At 41.1% G+C, this 16,085-nt stretch overlaps 1 protein-coding gene across 2 annotated transcripts in view; it reads right to left on the bottom strand.

Moving 5' to 3' along the window:
• src (v-src avian sarcoma (Schmidt-Ruppin A-2) viral oncogene homolog) overlaps window positions 1-15,883 on the bottom strand; it is a 32,955-nt gene extending 17,072 nt beyond the window's left edge. For both annotated transcript variants that reach the window (XM_030770302.1, XM_030770303.1), the window contains exon 1: window positions 15,642-15,883. The gene's annotated coding sequence lies outside the window, so the exon portion shown is untranslated. The remainder of the gene's footprint in view (window positions 1-15,641) is intronic.
• Between the last annotated feature and the right edge of the window lie 202 nt (window positions 15,884-16,085).

Below are 16,085 nucleotides of genomic sequence, written 5' to 3'. Positions count from 1 at the left end.
TGACTTGCCTTGGCTTCAACTAACTTCTTGACCGTTGCACTTTACAGGGGCTCTGTTTCTTGGGAACGCAACGATTCTGTAAAAGATTTTCGTCTTGGGAAGGCTTTCAACCCTCAAAAGGTTTCAGTGACACACCATTAAGAGACAGACTATAAGTCTCTCAGTGAAGGAAGCCTATGGACATCTCTTATCTCTCAGACCAGATGCCCAGTTGGCTGAATTGGGCATCAGTCTGAGAGATCAGGGCTAAGTCCTTTTCTGCCTTATCCAACAGCTGAGGACATTCCAATGGATCAAGGTTACACTGCAAGACACGTTTATCTGTCAGTTCCTCCTAGCTTCACAGTTGCATGCTCCCTTTGCTCTCTCTCTCTCTCTTTCTGAGATGAAAGCATGTTGGCTTTGAGGACTCATTATTTTGCCCAGTGTCAAATGTCCACGTCCAGTGCAGAGAGGGGGCGCAGGCAGCAGTAGGTCACTGGGCACACGGAGTCGATACTCTCCCCAAAGGCTCGTCTGCAGTCCGGCCACTGTGGCTTAGTGGTTTCAGCAAGGTTACCATGTGAATGCAGACACGGTCAAGCACACGCAGTCACACACGTACACAGCAGAGCGTCTTCAGATGTCGACCTTTTCATGCACTTTGATATAGGGACACAGAGGGGTAAACACATACACACAGTGGTGATGACACAGGAAGACAGTCTTTGTGTATTAAACACATGTGGATGTACAGAGGGATATCTACCAGAGATCCACGGTTTTAAGTGGTTCTTTCTGAAAAACAAAAGCTACTTTATTTTGCATTCTGCAGAGTCTGCAACCTTGTTCACACACAAATTATCAATAAATTATCCACTGCAGTGCTTAAAGTTTCAGTTGTGAGCAGGGTCCAAAATTAGCACCCACCACTTGCCATAAGCAAGTAGAAATCTATGTTGGTGAATAAAATAAATGAGGTCAGTTGCCATTGGTGGGTTGCTGAAATAGGCCTACTTCACGACAGACTTTCATCACTAGAACACATAAGTTGACAGACTACGTTTCACAATTCTTTGACTCACTATCCACCATTGCTATAGCTCAATGCAAAAGACATGATGGTGCCATTTTTGGTGTCGGGGACACTGCGTCAAGCTAAACCTAGCTGTAAGCACTAACCGCTAAAAGAGTCTGCAAGTATGTGGCAGCACACTGCCGGAGTAGAGCAACCAAAAAAGAAAAATGAAGAGCATGGTGGAAGTACAGCTAAAAGAAAATGTAACTAACATTTGTAAATAAAAGTTGGGTCTCCTTACAACAGCATCTGATTACATTAATATTGTTCCCTTTAAAAAGGTCAGTCAGTGGGTAATTAGTAATTACATTGTTTTTCATGAAATCACATCTTTTGCAGTTCTATGGCCAGTTGAAAAATATTTTGGCCGTTAAATTTTTTCAGTTTACCAGCCATTGGCATTTAGACCAAAAAGTTCATTTTGGACACTGATTGTGAGCAATTATAAAAAAAGGGATCTTGGAAATTAAAAATTCAGTAGTTTGCGGTCTGCGCTTGGTACATGTACTAACTTGTTAATTAAAATGATCAGAAGCAGAAGCCTGGCATTGTCTGTTTCCCACAGAGATTGCCCTGCTGTCTACAGACATGCCAAAAACAAACCTTGATAGAGCATTTCAGACTGAAATCTAGTGGACTTCAATCTGTTACTGTCAGAGCGTGTTATGCTGGGCTTAGCCGGGTTTTGTGGCATTCCTTTATTGGTCCATTTGAACAAAGAGATCTGTTGTCTCCTTCCCAAAAAAGCCCTCTGATCGAACAGTGTAACTGAAACTACTGTGGACCATGTTCTGCTTTGACTTGCATTGGTGTAAAGAGCAAGAGGTGCGGTGCGACGCGATGCAATCTGATACAGTTCTTAACATTTGTTTCCTGTAGACATTCATTTTCCTTCCTTCTTATAAAATCCAAATGTCTTTCAAACTTTACATTTTAGATTTGATGCTGCACTGTAAACCATGCTGGCATTGCCTGACATGTCGTTCTTGTTTTTACCTCACAAGCAACACTAACTTTACTCTTGTAAAAGGTCAACATGGGATACTGTGCAGATTTATTAGCGAATGAGAGGCAGTCATTATTATTTTGAAAGTAACATGACTTGTAACATTAGATCAGTGAGTCTCCGGCAGCAGCTTAGATTATACTAAAGTAGAATTAGCAGCAAAGCTTCAGTCAACCAATTCCTAACTTCAGAATCGGGTCATCGACTGGTTCATGGTGCATTTATATCGATGTAGGGGTCTGCACATCGATGTAGTCGTATCGGTTTCCGATTTGAATAGGTGAATCATTACTTCCCTAGCAGGAAGAAAAAGTGAATTACAAAAACAGAGAGAAAATGTAGGCCTACACCCATTCTACTATGCTGACTACCTGTATATCCAAGAAAAGATGGTGTGGGTACACTTTAATGGTATGATAATGTTGACTGTCTTATTTAAGCTTCAGGTAAGTACAGGATCACAGTAGAGAATCCTATGGAGGTCACATCAGCTCAGATTGAGACACTCATTTGTTCTGATAGACACAAGAAAAGCTAATAGATCACATCTAATGGATCCCAGATCCCTCCGGTCCCACAGTGTGAGACTGTGAAAGATTCGGTCTTCAGCTTTGTAAGTTGATAGTATTTTTTAAATGGATTATAATGCTCTTAAAGGTCAAAGGATGATATGCATGTGTCTTTCCATATTTACTATCACATTCAAATCAGAATTAGGACAGCTGCAGACAGTGACTGTGAGCCATGCATGCACAGTATCGCAATAAGATGCCACAAAAAATGAACTATCCTTCTCTCTCTCTCTCTCTCTCTCTCTGTTCTCCCTTCAGCAAGACTATTGTTTTGTGTCACAGCCTGGTTTTATTAAGTCCAAGCTTGCTTGAAAAACAGAAAAAGGAGAAGAAAGTGCCTTGGGGGAAATGAAAAACATGGCTAAAGTCCTTGGCATGATTAATCTCACCAGACCGTCACTGTGGTCTCGTGACATTTACAGCTCACCCTGCATTGGCCGCCCCACTTTCCGGGCACATCAGTCACAGAACAACAGGTGTCAGTTTGGTGAAGACTGCCATTGTGTGTTTCTTTCCCCCTGCATTTGCATGGGCCAACATCAAACGTTTCATTTAAGTAGGCATTGGCTCCAATGGTACAATTTGTCCAGAAGCACTCAAGCCTGAGAAAGCACATGAGTGAAAACATTTCCCTTCCCATGCTGGGCAAAGTGAAACTACCAGACATCACCTGAAAACACAGGATTAGGACATAAGAAAACAACAGAGTGAGAAAGAATTGGAAAAGAAAAAAAAACACTTAAATCGCCATGTCATTTTTTTTTGTCACATTATTCAGTGTATGGGTGGTACTGTTGGTAATCAGCTTTAGACATATTTAGACATATAATGTGGTCTAGGGGAAGTACATGTGACACAGTCAAAATCACAGATTTCATCTCTTGGAGAAAACCAACTTCAGAAATACAAATTGCAGAAGGGCTGCCCTATGGAGTCATTAACACACATTTACACTCAGCAGGAACTCAGCATTAAGAGCTTTCAGAAAAGAAAACCAAATGTGGGAGCTTGGCAGAGCAGGGTGCTTAGGCGTTTGTGTTAGAGTTTGAAATAAGGCATCCTTTCATCTTAAAGCTCGGGCTGGAATTACTTCATGGGAAAGATGGGAAAGACAGAGGCTTTGGCCTTGCATCAGCGCCCACCGAACGCAATCTAATCCAGACCACCAGCTCTCAAGCGAGATTATTGACATCAGCTTCATAATCCCATTCAGCTATGTCATGATGGCATTCCATCTGCGGCTCCTCCTCGACAGACAGCATGGGGGTAAAATTAAAGGATGTGATAGAGTCTGCCAGTCTGACAACCGATCTGTTAGCTCCAAATCTGTTTAGTCTGTTTCTTCTCTCAGAGATAGCTGCAGGGGATCTCAAAGCACTGCAACAGCACAATGGAGCTAATTTTTCAACATCTAAATTCTGCAACACACACAACAAAAGGGACTCTCCACTATTCACTCAACTAAAAGGAAGTAACTGTACAGCTGATCACAAGCATGCAATTAATCCCACATACACACCAAATACAGTGGGTGTTGTGTTGGAGTATGTGTGGTTTTAGTACTCAGTGTTTATGTAATGAGAAATGGTGATGAGCTCAGTTTCCAGTCTGTAAGAGATTCAGTGAATCATTAAACAGCACCACTGTTCAGTGTCCAGTGTCAGACCCTGATCAAACATTATCCAGGGTATCAAACAAAACCAGGTCCAAAAAAAATCCTCAGGATTACAACAGTGGTCTGCCACTCTTCAGAAGTCATGCCTAAAGCCTAACATTAAAAAGGTTATGTAAAATTCATTAAGAAAATGTTTCATATATTTTTTAATCATGATTTTGACTGTAAAATCAGCCATTTAATGGCATGTAAACACCTCTGACTTGAAGATATCTGTATCTTACAAACAGCTCTAAGTCTTCAGTGACATTGAACTGTTTTACTTATGGAGCTACAAATTCATCATCTTCCAAAAGGAAGGGCCTTCAGGGACTTATTTAAGCAACACTAACTGAGGATGTTAATACTTGCATGGTCTAACAATATAACAACACAACAAACCAGTCACAATTGATTTTGTTTTCAGATTTAGACATCAGCTGAAATTAAACACTGCCTTATATCGGATGCATTTGGTGGGTGAAAGCTGACATGTGAATGTTCGCTCTGAAGGTCCAGTACTTGGTCTACCTGCATACGCATATGGAGACAGACACTGAATGTTACAAACTTTCTAAGATTCAACGGATAAGAAATCAGCGAATGCAATTTTTCTCTCTATTGGTCAGCAGACTGATAATCAGATCTTTGTTACAGAGGGGGAAAAAAGGGGAGAGGGGGTTGGGGGGGCTTTTCCATTTTAGGAGTGCTGTAAGCAAACACACACACTCAGGCATCATGCTGCTGACAAGACCAGATGTACACCGGGGCTGCGCTCAAACTCTCCAATCAATGAGAGACACAGAGATGGGAGGCACTGGAGTCAATATTTACTCGGTGTGAAAGAAACAGGCCGTGGGTTGCCATGGAGGTGATTCCTCACATTCCTATGGCGACTGAGCTGAAGGACTGGGCCAGAGGTAGAAATTGTTACACAGTTTTGTGCTTGCAATTTCACATCACAATCACGTAGGACATTCCTCAGGACTTTGGCTGATGCATATTCCTCTCAGTTTGAAGCTTTGGGGCAAATTTCCAGAGCATCTCAAATCACAGTGCAGATCTGCAGTGTAATCTCCATAAATACAATCTCTCGGTAAACAGACTGATGTGATCGACTTAGCCAACATTCAGGAGCACATACTCTCCCTGTCAGCACTGACAATTCGGGAGGCCACACAAATGCAGAGAGTATTCTGGCATAGATGGAAAAAAACAAAATAAAAAACAAACAAAAACTCTATACTCTTAAGTTTGTCATTTATGACTTGCAACATAAAATCATGTGGGTTGTGAATTTTTGGTAGGCCAGCCAGTCAGCATTTTTACTTGTCTGTTGACACATGTGAAATCACATAGGAATCCAGTCTGTATGACAGCGACTGGGCTGTGCCCATGAGAACTTCCAAACAGTCACGTGTTAAGGCTCCTCTTCTGTTCATTACAGACAAGCTTTTTTTGACCTTCCCCATAGGAAATCTACTCAAAGCCTGAGAAAAGCTAGCTCAGCTTTCAGGGTCCAAGCTGCAGCAAGCTACAAAACTCTTTTTTCCTATTGTCCTCCAGAGTTTTCTGTGCCAGTAAAGATTGCTGCAGATTGATCCAGGACAGGCCAAAGTGGATATTCTCTAATTACTAATAAAATAAAAAAAAGGGGGGGGGGTCTAGAGAGTTGGTCTGAGGAGTAAGACCCATTGCAGTGGTTGGTTCTTACAATCTTCTTCATTTATTTAGATTAAATCATGGAGGACAGATAATGATCAAAAATGGAGTTATAGACTGCTCACTGACTAGCTGTTCAGCTTGAAAAAATAACCCTTATGTCAATGTGTATAAATAAGATTGAATATGAATTAGCTGAGAACTGTAAATACAGGGCAAAGAGAATGGACATAAGTCTCAAATGTACAGGGGGTTTTCTTTAGATGTTATGTATACATTTGGATGTAATTATGCATCATAAACCCACAGACACATCGGCTGTGTCCGAAATGGCATACTACCGTACTACATACTACATACTAGCCTAGTATACACTGCATACTGCGCACTACTCCACACACTAGTATACAGTATGGTACGCAATTATGACAACTTTCGTGTAGTGTACTACACGTTTGCTATCGGTTGGGCTATCTGTTCTGTTAAAATCGAACAACACACGACAACCACAAATATGTATCAAAAGCGTATAAGAAAACTCTATAAGAAAGCGTATGAAGATTTATTACACCAAAATATGCAACTGATACATTTATCTTCGGAACTGCAGCTGAAGTTGAAGTTGAAGCTGGTTCTGTTGCTGTCCGCCATGTTTTTAAAATTTTTTGACAGTTGGAAATCACCGCGTTGCTTCATGGGATGCAGTAGTCGGCGAAGTGAGCTCGGGATGTATACTAGAAATTTTCGCCAGTGTAGCACATCATCCGGGTAACCGTCGTGTACTGCAAAATTTTTATTTTTCACGTACTGCATACTACTTACTACTTTTACGTCATAATTAGTATGCGAGTAGTATGTAGTATGCCATTTCGGACACAGCCATCATCTGGTCTTGCCAGAAAGCAGTCTCCAACAGTGCTGATGCACAGTGGCTTAAAGGAGTAAGAAAGTGATACTTGGGCTGTTCTATACCTGGGTTCTCATTGGATACACTGGAATTTCCATCTCTTACACACAGATGAAAAAAGCACACGCTTTGCTTGTGGAATTACAAGACTGATCCAGAAAGGGGGGTTGGCTGAAATTGAGGTAAATCCCATAAATCGGAGAAAAATGCTGTAAATCCTTGAATGTCCAGGGACCATAATCCCTGCTAACACTGACCAGGGAATATATTGATGTTGGGAAAGAGGGCCATTTGAGGTAGACAGAATGAGCAGGACATTTTCCAATAGAATGTAAAGAACACCCCAGGCAGTCAATGCCAAACAGGTGTCTCTTTAGCCAAATGTGTCAAAAAGCAGTTTGAAGTATTTTCTGGCTCAAGACAAAGTTTTCTTTTTTAGAGAGTGTCTCTCTCAGGAACTGATTGTAGAGGACATGTGGCCCATTAGCTTTTGATTAGTTTGGAGGCTCAGATATTTTTGAGTTTGAACAGATGATATAGACTGTTCTCCCAGAAAGAAAGAAACCCACGCCTGTATATGGACTTACGAGAAACTAAAAGCAGGGCAAATATTTTGTGTGTGTGTGTGTGTTTGTGTCTACCACATTTTTTTAGTGTAGGCTCATACATTTCAGGTTTTCCGTTGGCGATTAAAGAGGTAGTAAACATTACACACTCAGTGTTGATAGCGACAACCTTAACATGACCTTACAAGGAACAGATTAGTTCTGAGTGTGAGGCAGATCTTACACAGCAATACAAAAATGCCTATTCAAAGCACAAAAATCTTTTAGAAAACCAAGCTGGAATAGCTGCCGATCAAGAAAGTGCCGACTCTACGGAGCTCTTTCTACATTAAGGACCAAATTCGGTTTCATCCTAACCTCAACTGCCTTAACATCACTGCAGTACAAAGTAAGTTTTTAGCAGAAAGCCAAAGTGGGTTTGAGGTTCACTGGATAGCAGGCAACATAACCACTCTTTTGAGTGATAATTCTCAGCTAGTGAGAGAGAAGAAGCACTGATATGATTGCTCTGGCAATTAAAAAAACTCTCTGTTGTTTTTAAACATTGTGGAGGCAATGCATTGCAGAGGTAACAGTAGACCAGTTTCAGCCATTGCCTCTCGTAAAGGACCCACTCTGTCTTCTGAAAGGCCAGGATAACAGTGTGCTTATTCAAGACAACCACACACTACTACTACTTCTAACGTATTTAAACCAGCTCTTTAATTCACTGTACAGGGCTGGGGTTACATCTTCATTGCTTTGCCAGACAGATGCTGCTCCTGAAGAGTGTTTCCTGGTCACATTCTCAAGTACTCCCTGCCATCTGCAAACAACCACACTGCTACCACTGCTGTTTTCTTTCATCTAAATATGGTCACGGCGCTTTCGGAGACCAGTGATCTGCGGTTCTGTGTGCACAAGGGAGTGTAAGAGATAGAGCCCAAGAGGGAGGAAGAGTAAGGGAGAGATAATCCCCTTGGGGTTAAGCTTTTTTCCCCTCCCTGTTCTCAAATTCTCTCTGCAATCCTCTCAGAAGATTTCCCAAAGGAGGTGAAAAAGATCAGAAATGGGAAACATCATTCTTATATTTCACAGACAAAAACCCCCAAAACAAAACACATAAACACACACAAAACACACACATACAAAACAATCTTGTAAAGACAAATGCCTTTTGTCCTCACACCTATTATTTCACTGCTTTGATCAACAGCAGATTGCACTTGCATTATAACCTTTCTTCCTACGCCAATGAATTTGAGGTAGAGAATCAAACATCTCTGCTAAAACACCAAATATGGCAAGAATCAGGAACACATATTAAGAGTTAAGAAAAAAAAAAAGAACTGAAAGGGATCAACATAAAAATTTGATAACCTCATAAGGATAAGGCTCCTGAATTGTAAGAACTGTAAGGTCTAAAGAGCAGAACTCTTTGACGTGAGATTGTTGAACTTCCTTTTAATGTGCTCTCCTACCCTCGTCTCAAATCAAGAAGAGAACATTATGAAAATGTCTAAAGTCAGTGTGACTTGATGAAGGGCTACTGCTGCTGACGGCTGGGGTTGTTAAAGTTTTGATTTCTGTACAGTGGAAATCCGGTTCACTCAGGGACTAAGTATTAACCACAGGAAGTAAACACATTTGACAAAGGTTTACTACACCTATCTCACATATGGGCTGTTAAACTGGTAGAGCATTTCTGAGGAGACCCCATAACCCAGGGAAGTGGTGTGTGTCTGTGTGTGTGTGCATGTGTGATGCTGGTGGTGGTGCTGGGGGAGGGGGGTGGTCAGGTGATGTTAATTTTCAAGATATATTTCAGTGACAACATGTGCTGAGGTGGGAAGATGACAAGTGTGAGTGTGTGTGTGTGTGTGTGTGTGTGTGTCACTGAGTCATAAAAGTCACAGTTCTGGAACGCAGAGAGAAGAGAGTATGAGAAGACAAGCCCTGACATCCCTCTTTCAAATACCCCAAGCAAGGAATGTACAGAATCAGGTTGAAGTTGCTTCCATCCAGCCACAGGCATGAAACTGTCCCAGAGGCTACAGATTCCATCCAGAACACTCCTCCCACTTCACTCAGCAGGGAGAGCACTGACATTTTACTCATTGACACATTTTCCATAAACACAAACCAAGAGCTGAAACGTGTTCACTTAGAATGACAAGAATCAGCTGAGAGTTGGTCATTTCAAACTGAAGGGCACAAGTGTTCAGACTCTACTTTAATCTTAGTATTTATAGAGAACAACTTCCTCAAAAAAAGAAGAGGAAGGAAACAGACAGTAGGAAAAAGTCCAGTAAAATCTATTTATAAAGCATTCAGAAATGCTTAGCAACAATGAAACTAACATTCACAGTCCTATTCTGTTAATGATGTATTAGGATAATACAGAGTTTTGCTTGGGGGAAAGACCAGTGGACCAATGCTGTTTTGTTTCTAAAAAAGAAACCTTTAGTGTATAGTTCTATCTCTAAAATGGAATCATGTAGTGGTAGAGCTCTTACTGACAGCCAAACTCCTGGAAAGCTTGCCAAAGCATACCCAGGTGCAGCTGTGTGCGGGAGGGTACCAGGCACGGTGATCATTTCACACTCTGTCATGGAGATAACTTGCTGTGCCATTTATACAAAAAAGGTAGCACAATGGAGCATCAGTACAGTGTTCTTCCATTAAGAGAAGCCGACCCATCTATAAGCAAATGACAAATTCCCCCACGATATTTCCCCTTTCAGTCATCCTCATCAGACTGAATTCCCCAGCCTCAGCATTTCCATAAACGACTTTGGGTGAGCAATCAAAACACTGCCATTTGGCTTGAAATTTTAATATTCAAATGCTCCTCTTGTTCATCTGTGAGACAGGGAAACATCCTTTCAATAGATGTTCTGAGAGGGCTTTGGCCATCCAACACCACAGTGTGACCAGCCTGACCAATAACAGAGGACAGTGGGAAAGACTCAAGGGGCCAACTTGATCAGGAGGCCAACCCTTCACTAGTGACCTGCTCCACTTCAGAAGAGTGTTCTTTGTTCTGTAGTGTGAGAGAGTTGAGGTTTGGGCTGACTTAATTTAGAGGTCAGGTTTTTCTTTTATTACTAAAACTATATGGTTACACCAGCTTCCTGCTTCTAAACATCCAACTCACGTATCCCGCCATATTCATTCTGGAAGCACAGGTAGTGGAGGAAGGAGCTACCATTGAGCATTACAGACATCACTGACATTACTACAACTATGAAATGATGAGTGACACGAGAAGAATGCTAATTTGTGCTCTTAAGCTTGGTCCTGTTAGTTTAGTCTGAGAACAGGCTTCCTAACAGAGCCAAGTTACAGGCAAAAAGCAGGCAAAATGAGGCAATATACAGTCACTTACAGTACCATTTGCTGAGTAACAGGATGTGATTGCTTTAAGCTTGAGAGAAAACCACAACAGTGAATGTATTTCCATAATAAACAGACCAGACCACATCACAGAAAGAACACACAACCTCACAAATATAACACACATCACAGACATACTACAACCAAACAGACATAATACAACTTCACAGACATAACACACAACCATAGAGACATAAAACATCTTCACAGACATACTACACAACATCACAGATATAACCATCTTCACAGACATAACAGACAACCATACAGACATAAAACATCTTCACAGACATACTACACAACATCACAGATATAACCATCTTCACAGACATAACACACAACCATACAGACATAAAACATCTTCACAGAAATACTACACATCACATATATAACCATCTTCACAGACATAACACACAACCTTAGAGACACAAAACAACTTCACAGACATAACACACAACATCACAGATGTAACATCACAGATGTAAACAGACAACCTCAAACATGTAACAAAGAACCTCACATACATAACACTCAACCTCACAGACATAACACACAACCTCACAGACATAACACACAACATTTCAATCACTAAAGGCCCTTTTTCCTTTGACTGTTAAGGCACAGAGAAGGGAGAACATGCCAACAAGAACAAAACAGAGGAGGAATTGAGAAGAGATGTACAGCGTCTGTGGCCTCTTCTCCTACGCCCAGTTCACAGGAAGTGGTCTGAACTCTGGGTGCACAGAGTGCCCTACTGTTCTTTCGAATTAATTAGTATCACATCCTCCATTCAAATGGCCTTAAACATGCCAATCGATGGTGGCCGATAAGCTCTCACTACTGTCACTTATCTCTGTGACTGTGATTTATTAAGTAGACATGTCCAGCAAGGGACGTACATACATAACAACACACGATTGTCTCTTCGTTCCATTTGAGTCCACTCATTCAAATGTAAACTTTGGTTATTAGGTGGATACCTACCAGTTCTGTGGTCAGTCACCAGAGCTGAGCAGTACATGCAAATCAGTGCATCTTCATTTGTCCTGGTGTGGTACTGACAGTATTCTACTGAAGTATACAGTGTTGTTTATACAAAACAAGGCCAAACATTATAGAGCCAGAATAGACAGAATTCTGCATAAAAGTCAAAGAATCAAGATGAAATTTACGATGTGCAAAATCAGTACATCACAGGAGTAGCTAGCTCTAAGACACCAGCCGTACGAAAACTGAAGAGTTCCTCTTTTTTGGAACCGAGCAATAAAAAGTGATCAGTCCAGAAAGTTCCCCCGAGAAAAAACAAAAGAAAACAGGTGGCACCTCTCTGTGTCTGCCAATGTCCTTGACAATGACAGGAAGTAATGCTGAGCATTAGTGGGTCAGTGAGGACCAGTTTCACTGAGAGAACTGGGAAGCAGCTACAGACACACTAACAGAAGTCTGCTGTCTACATGATCAACATTATACTGTGATACTACTATGATAAATACATAATGGGTTTTGCTGGGGAGACCACTAAAAATTTCATTTTAGTCATGCAAAGCATAATTCACAAAGAGTACACATGCAAATTATATGGTTATCTCTTGAACGCCACTTGAACATGTGACAAGTGTTTTGTTTCTTTAAACGCACTGTTCGTGAAGTACTCTTCATGTTCCAAATGACCCCAACTGGATGCATTAGATCTGCAGTCCAATTATGTTTAGCTTCATATTTTCTTCTTTTTATTATTATGATAAATATGTCCATCTTCCAAGTCTGTTAAATAGCAACTTTTTTCTAGCTGCTATAGTTACAGTCCCTCTTTCAGCCATACTATTAGAACCACTTAAAAACATTTAAAGAATATGGTTAGGGTAAGGGTCAGGGTTAGGGTTGTGCATACATCTTATCCAACTTGAAAAGGCAGGAGAATAAAGCTCATTCCAACTTTAAAATTATGACAGTTCTGCCAGTGGCATCAATGTGCTAGTCTTGTCTGCCTTGATTCTTCTCTCATAATATGAAAGGGCCTCTCTCATGAGAGGCCGACACTCAAAGCCACAGAGTGTGAGAAACAAGAAATTCATTGATGCCTAGTGCCTGGTGTATTACCCCATTTAGATAGAGGCGCCCAGCATGGAGGAGAACAAAGGCTCCACTACAGTCGCACGTTACCAATTAACAGAAATTCTGCCCCAAAAGAGGCTGATTTTCCAGTGATCTCATTCCCAGGCGGGGTACACTTCCACAGCACTTTCAGCGCCAGGAATTCCCAGAATTCCACAGGGCATTAAGTCCACTTGATAGGCTTTGTCCTCTGTCTCAGACAGCCCAGTGTCATGCAGCATGGAGATCTAATGAGAGTCCTTGGTCTTTTTATCGTCATGTTTTGTCATCTAAAAGTACCGATCAAAGACAACGCAAAGGAAACTGAAAACCTAACACAGACTGATAACAATAGCTCCATGTTAGTTCTCCAGGTTGCAACCACATTGGAAAACACACTGGGTGAAAAAATTAGTATATATATATATATATATACACACACATACACACACACACACACACACATCCTCTGTTAGGGTCCTCTTTAGAGTGAATGCTTTGTTTCAGAGGCTTGCATGTCAGTAGAGCACATCAGACATAACAGAGGGCATGACTGCCAGTCTGGTTCAGCCCTAATTTTCAGACAGAAAACAGCCAGCATACTCATGGTCAAAGCCATTATTTCAGTGTCTAACAGTAAAAACAAGCACTGATTTTAAAACACACACACACACATATACACACACACACACACATTCTCAAACAAACTTAAAAACACAGAGACAAAATGTTGCTCAGAACTACATGGGGCTTGTCTGACAGCCAGCCAGTATAACACAACATGGCAGTGAATAAGAGAGGCCTGCTAAAAAAGATCATCGAAAAAATCATAGCAAAAATATACTTGTTTTACAGGTAAGAACATTGTCAATAGTGACCTTTCATTGTGAGAGCTTTTTCCATGACAATATTTAAAATTAAATGGTTAGAAGCAGTATGAGAAAGACAGAACAGGAAACAGACTAGGCATTTGAACCACTCAAACCTGTATGAACATCTCATCTAAGGAAATAAAACAAAACTACAGGGTCTGGTAAGAGGATCCCCATACATTAAACAACAGCTTAGTGAAGCCCAAATAAAAATAATGCCAATGTCAGACTGGTCCAAAAATCAAAAGACTAACTGGGGATAAAGGTTTGAGGGCATAAAACACATAAATATAAGGGTTGGCTGAGACAGCAGAGATAATTAACAGCATCTTACTGCAGTGTGGATTTGCAGTACACGTCCCCTGACACCAAAGCAGCCTGGGGGGGCCATGAAAACACTCAAGACAAAGCAGCTGGATATGTGGGGTTGTGTGTGTGTGTGTGTGTGAGATGGAGGGGGGGGGTATAAGGTTTGAAAGTGATAGGTATCTGAGGTAAAAACAAAGAGCCAGGGCTGAGCAGCACTACAGCACAGTACAACCATCCATATCTACATGTTAAATGCCAGCTCAAACAAATGATCCAGTTCTTCCAGGACGAGCAGGTTTGCACTCAAAGAGTTCAGTCACAGTTGTGTTGAACATGTCTCACTCTCCTCCACAAAGAGAAAAACACTGATAATTAAATCCTGATAAATGATGATTTATGTTGTAATGGACAAGAATGAGTTGTTTCAGTTTGACTGCCTCTCTATACAGATTCAGGACTTTAATAAAACTTGTCCCCTTTGTTAAGAAAAGGAGAACTACATGGTATTCCACTTCTAAAGGATCAGCTGCAGCTGAACTTTTACCTTCGCCAGAATAATCTTGTCCAACAAGATTGGTATACAATACTGAGGAAATACTGGGTCTGCTTAGTATAAGAAAAAAAGGAAAGAGAGTTGTTAGCCTAAACTTGAAATTTACCAAAATGAAATGTTTACAGAAGCAGACGCTTAATATCCATTATATATATTACGTGGATGCTTAAAATTAAATATTAGTCAAGCAAGGCTGGCGCCTTATCACCGTCTCAGACTTTTGCTTTTTGAGTCATCTTGAGTGGGAGATCTATAATCCCAAGCATATGACACAGGCAACAATTCGTCTGAGACATGTGACGTGTAGTGCACCTCAGAGAGGCAGAAATAGACCTTTAACGTTTTCTAAAAGTGGGAGGATAGAGGGGGACTACATGTAGTGAATATGCTCAGCAGCTCATCGTTGAAAGCTTTATTATGTTTTTAACCTAAACCGATCAATGTTACATTGTGTGGCACATCTGTACACACACACACACACACACACAAAGAGGGAGGGAGCTTAGGGGGGACTACACGTAGTGAATATGCTCAGCAGCTCATCGTTGAAAGCTTTATTATGTTTTTAACCTACACCGATCAGGGCTACATTGTGTGGCACATCTGTTTAAAGGTATGTAGTTTCAGAAATACTCCAAGCTGTACCACTATTCGAATCAAGCACAACAGATTTGCCAACTGTTGGTATGTGATGCAGGATTATTCAAAAACAAACGTTTTTGCTTAACTTTTACAAGTAAATTTTCACCCACACCTCAGTCTGCCAAATGTCAACACACTATAGCTAAACTAACGCAACGTTTAGCGCTCCTCTACTCCTCCTTCGCTCACTATTTTGAGTCAGACATAAACAACTGGAAGAGGAGAATTGAGGATATGATACATTGTCAGTTTGTGTCAGATATGTCGGACACCGACAGAGGACAACTGTAACACGGATAGACACGCCGGTATTTTTTACAGTAACAAACAACACCTCTAAGATCAAAAGCCAAAAACAAGCAAACTACTCACCCCTTGTAGTACGCCAATGAGGTAGTATTTTCCCTTTGTTAAACTGGCTTGTAATCTAGCCTCTATTTCTTGTCAAAAACGAATATTCGCTCATATCTCAATTATCTGTTACAGTTACACCTGATGTCGTTCAGCGTACAGAGACAAAGTGCGGGACCCCATTTAGTGTGTTGAAGGGGCGGTTCGTTAGGTCATATGGTTTCCTGAGAGTCAACCAGATGATCCAAAATGCAATGGCAATATTTTCCAATCCACGCATCCGTTCAAGCGGTTTCCAAAGGCAACAGACGACGAAGAAAGACCTCCTAATAATTAGAAGTTACAATTGTGACACGTGCGCTGTAGGGTAGTAGCAGAGAGAGAATACAAAGCGATAGGGAGTAAAAAACTTGCAAAGTGGAGGTTAGAGGGAGGGGCAATGTTTTGAAACGAGACCCTTCGTTG

This window comes from Chanos chanos, chromosome 3 (assembly GCF_902362185.1).
Source record: "Chanos chanos chromosome 3, fChaCha1.1, whole genome shotgun sequence".
In the NCBI taxonomy this organism is placed as follows: Eukaryota; Metazoa; Chordata; class Actinopteri; order Gonorynchiformes; family Chanidae; genus Chanos; species Chanos chanos.
This window is presented reverse-complemented; position numbering and strand designations above follow the sequence as displayed.